Source organism: Rhipicephalus microplus, chromosome X (assembly GCF_043290135.1).
Source record: "Rhipicephalus microplus isolate Deutch F79 chromosome X, USDA_Rmic, whole genome shotgun sequence".
Lineage (NCBI taxonomy): Eukaryota > Metazoa > Arthropoda > Arachnida > Ixodida > Ixodidae > Rhipicephalus > Rhipicephalus microplus.
This window is the reverse complement of record NC_134710.1, coordinates 200,819,722-200,824,921: the sequence shown is the minus strand read 5'-3', so window position 1 is coordinate 200,824,921 and position 5,200 is coordinate 200,819,722.

Sequence of the window (5,200 nt, the reverse complement as noted above, 5' to 3'; positions counted from 1 at the left end):
AGCGTATACAAGGAGTGAATGACGATGAGTGAGGTGAAGCTTCGGAGGATTTTATTGGTAAACCGTGAATTGTCTGTCTGTCCGCCCACCCGTCCATCTGTCCGTCTGCCCATTCATCTGTCCGTCCGTCCGCACCTGCTGAGTGAGTCGTTGGACTAGGCGGTCACGTACCACGAGCTAAAAGGAACAGACTCACCGCTTTAGGAGCTACGCCCCTAATAGCTAATTAGCCGGCCGCACGTGCTCGGGTGCTAGCAGGCGATGACAATGAATACAACGCGCACCGGCTAAGCAGTGCGCTAGAATGTACAGGCTGACCATAATGATTATCATGTGTCTAGGGTTCAGCTGCGGTCGCGATGTTGAAAGACGCTCGGCCAGTGCTGATCTCAGAGGCCACCGTGCTGATTATTGAAAAAACATGCGTAGTGCAGGCATTAAAAGCTTCAAAATAAATTTAAAGACCCCGTGCTCCTAAAAAATACCAGAACAAAAAGTTTGACAATTTTATTGCATGATTGCGCCCCGCCGCAGTGGTCTAGTGGCTAAGGTACTCGGCTGCTGACCCGCAGGACGCGGGATTGAATCCCGGCTGAGGCGGCTGCATTTTCGATGGAGGCGAAAACGTTGTAGGCCCGTGTGCTCAGATTTGGGTGCACGTTAAAGCGCCCCAGGTGGTCGAAATTTCCGGAGCCCTCTACTACGGCGTCTCTCATAATCGTATGATGGTTTTGGGACGTCAATCCCGACATATCAATCAACCTTTCAGGAATTAGACGTCACATTTATGGATAGAATAGCATTAGACATACGCGTAAAAATGGCTCCAAAATACCACGGTCACACATGCCAGCAAAAAAACCCAGAACCAACAGCATTCATGTTTCTGCCGAGTGTGTTGCCGAGACCGAGATGGTTGACCCCGCTCGTCATAGCACCATCTAACAAGGCACCGATGAAGGTGAGAGATAACTGAACGGGCCGAACATTATCTGGACACGCTGGGATTGCGCTTTTCAACGCGTTGCGAGGAGTGTGTCAACATCTGTATATTCCTACAGACAGACAGACAGACAGACAGACAGACAGACAGACAGACAGACAGACAGACAGACAGACAGACAGACAGACAGACAGACAGACAGACCAAATTTTTGCGTCGAAGGTTCCCAAAAAAGACTATCGTCATTAAAAAGCCGCCTGCACTCGGCACCCAGCTCGTCACGATGCGCTGACGTGCGCTCATCTCCCACGCGTACTTCGCCCCGCATAAAGGGGGGAGGGGAGTAGATGCTTGTGCGCGCGCTTATCCTTTGGTGGGGTGAATCAAGTGCCTTCGGCTTACGCCGAAACGATTTCGTTAGTTACCGGGCCCCCAAAGCTCAGTTCGGTCGCTGCACAGGCGCCGTTTGAGAAAAGAGGGTGCTTTTTATACACAGCGAGGCATAACAAATGGGACACTCGTTAGTTGCGCTCGTCTGTGCCTGTGATTATGTTTCGTGCGTCGTTTTTGTTGAAACAGTGCGTTATGTGTCGAAAGGTAAACGTTGTTGAATCGCTCTCGCCCAGTGTGTGATGTTTTCGTGCGTCATTTGTGCGTGAGCAGCGCGCAGCGCTTAATAATCGGCTTCCCGTTCTCAGCGTTACATTCGAAGTTGTTGCTATCGCAATAATTCCTTCGCCCTTGCAGCGAAACTGTGACTTTTTTGTCTGTACATTCATAATTACATTTGGGTTTTGTTTACTTTGCTGAGGGAATCTTACTGTCGATGTTTGTGACTACATTACTATGGGAATGAGAGAGAGAAAATTATTTTAATGGGGAACTGAAGAGGTTTGCCTGGTTTTTCACATGACAGGCTACTCCAGTTGCCGGGTGACCACAATTATATATACAATTACAAACACACAACACATACAGTTACAACTACGCATAACAGTCACATAACACATAAAGTCACTCACACGCCCTGCACTATTTACAACGTTTCGTTCAAGCCTGTGGCCCGCAACAATGTCATTAGCGCTTTTGTAGAGTCTAACGCACTGGAGGTGTTCTCTCAAGGGCCAAGAATATTTTTCAGCTCCAAGTTTGTGTCCTGTTGTATTTTTAAAACCATCGTCAGAGACTGTCTCTCTGATGCGTATTTCGCACACTCACAGAGGACATGATTGATGTCTTCAACGACGTTACAGTGCGCACAAATGCTGAGTCAGACAGTCCAATTTGGCTGCTGAAATAGTTCGTATATGCAACGTTTAATGAGATGTGGTGTAAACACGTTTCATCTTGCCTGTTGAGATTTCGCGGCATCCTGAAGTCACACGATGGATCGATCTTGTACAGAAGCCTATTGACATTTCAGTTGCACTGTGACTTTAGATAGCAATGAAGTACAGCAATGGCAGAGGTTTCATCATGCAAACTGCCAGGGCAAGGTAATCATGGTTTAGAAATGTTCAGTTGGTCTGAATGAAAAATGCACATGTTACTAGGCTAGACCTACTCAGATGGAAATAGCTTGTTCACTGTGTATATGCGCCAGCAAAATTAAATAGACAAAAAAGTGTGTAATGTTCTCGTTTTTTTTTCGTAGATTTCATCGCCCTGCTCCTTGAAACAATACCGTTGTGACAAAGTGTCTTCAGTTGTTTGCAAGCGTGCAGCCGTCATTTTTCTTAACATCTACAGATTGATAACTGTACGAAATATTTTGTCGCGCAGCATTGATATGCAATGCATGTACGTGCATTCATATTTGCAGCACTTACTTCAGCGCGAACAGGAGTAGCCTCGTACCACATATAATCTCGAGTGATCGGCTCACTAGTGATGAAGGAATGAACTCCGGTCTTCTTCAGAGCATAGTGCACCATATTCAATTTATCAGAACTTGTGATCTCCGGCAAGAACGGCGAGCACATGAAACACGGGTATAATTACGCTGTACACTGTGCACCATCCGTGCCTGTTGGTTGTCTGTTTCGGGTATTCTGATGCGAGTCGCTGGAACTTCTCTGCTGGAATCAACTCTTTCGCGTTCATTCACGTTTGTGGTATGGCATCACAACGCAATAGAACCTACCATCATTTTGTAGGGGCGCAATCACAAATGCGAGACATTTCGTGCGCTGAGTAAGAAACTGGGCAAGCGCGACCTTACTGGCACCTGAAACGAAACGGAGGAAACGTACAGGTTGTATTCATTCACGTTACGTCGGCTTGGCGGGTGCGGCAGCGAAAGGTGAGCCAGCTGTGCTGGCAACCGTGTGGCCACCATTTTGAAGGCCACCATTCCGGCGGCCGGCGGCATACCAGCAGTTGAGTCCGGTAGTTCCAACAGCTGCACACAAGTTACTGCGGGCACGTTGCTCTTGTTTTATTTTATTTCGATTACGAAGGCACGAGATTTGCCATTTGTGAAGCTGCTGCAGCCATGGGCGATGTGCGCTTGGCTCGCTTGAGCATGTACGCCTAGAAATTGGACGCCGATGCTAAACATCGATACAAGGACAAAGTGGCTCTCTGCAGCGTGCCTTGACGGACTCATTTTGACAAGCGAGGAGGCCGCATTTGACACCAGACTTGTTTTGAAGGTGGAACTGTGAGGCATAAGGACTTCTTTGTGCATACACGGTAAGTTTTGGGACGTGCGAACGACCCAAAGCCAAGAAATCATTGGATACTTGACTAGTGGGTTTGTCCACGAATCTTCGCTGAAAAGTCACGGTGACTGCGTCACTGCGGGCGTAAACGTAAGATAATCTGAAGTTATATATTCTAGTTGTAAGCGCTAAAGTTGAGTTTACCCATAAATGTGATACTAGTGCAATGTTTTGCTAATCAAGTTAAAGCGGCGAGCTTAACTGCACTTACAAACTTGCACGTGAAAACACAATTGCATGGGGCGGATTAGATTGTGGTAAAGTGAGATTAAGAAGTTTGCGGGTATAAATTGGCAGCAGCAAGCACAGGACCGGGTTAACTGGCTGAACATAGGAGAGGCCTTTGTCCTGCAGTGGACGTAGTCAGGCTGATGATGATGGTGATGATGATGAAAGTGCACACAAGACTTAAATTTTGACGTGGTTGGTTCGCCCAAAGCTTTGATCAATTGAATGAAAAATATCAGGAGCAGTAAATTATTCTCTAAACCAAGGTTACAACCTACCTGTGCTTTGACGCAAGTGTACTCGCTTTAGTGATGCCAGGTCACTTTAGCGAGAAAAACGAAAGCGTGTGCCTCTCATTCAAGCTTGCAGTGTACCGCATGTGTATAATATGAATAGGCCAACGTTGAGTACTCCACTGTATTGTGCTTTTCACAGACGTCTCTGCCAGAGCATTGAAACTGACTGCATTTACTCTGCTCTTGTGATTTCTCTATTTTCGTGCTTCGTTCGCATCTGAATTACTAAAAGCTGACAGAATCTGAGCTCAACTGTTCTATTCGGTAAATTCGTAGGTGAACCACTCTCAAGCACTCACGCCACAGCCTTGTTAAAATAAGCCTGGTAAAGATGGCTGAATCACTCGCCACGACGCTTCGCAACAACCTGCTGTGTACGGCTATATGACCGCGAATAACATTCAGCAAGGAATAAAATTTAACCAGTTTTGCGTTTTCAGGCTTCTGTTACATTTCCTGTGATGGCTGCACACAAATACGGCACAATCAAACGTGATAACTGATAGTGCCCCCCCCCCCCCCGAAAAAAAAAAAACGGCTCACTTTTAGTATTACGCAGAGGAACACACTTGAGTACATGACCGTAACCATGGCGGCGGGAAGTGGTGCCTTCCTCGCATTGCCCGCTCGCTGTGCGGATAGCCGAAGCGTAGGCTGTGAGATCACAGGGTTGCCCTTAAGTGAATACCACCTATACCCGCGAATCTTTCCGCAAGGGGAGAAACGAGCGCCAGTGCTTAAGGCAGGACATTACCCACCGACATGTATCATCCCTAAATAAAGTTCTCGTTTATCACATTCAGTGTCATTGGCCGAACATGGCTGAGCGCATTGCTTCCTAGCAATGCGAAGTCAACCCCTTGAAGTATGCTGCATAGACATATTGGTGGGTAGTTCCTAGATTTGTGTTCATCAGCGCCCTTCTATGAGACTGGATGGGCACGCCGAAACGGCGTAAAGTAACGCTTCATGATTACTTCTCCAAGGGTGATGCTTACCCTATACAGTGC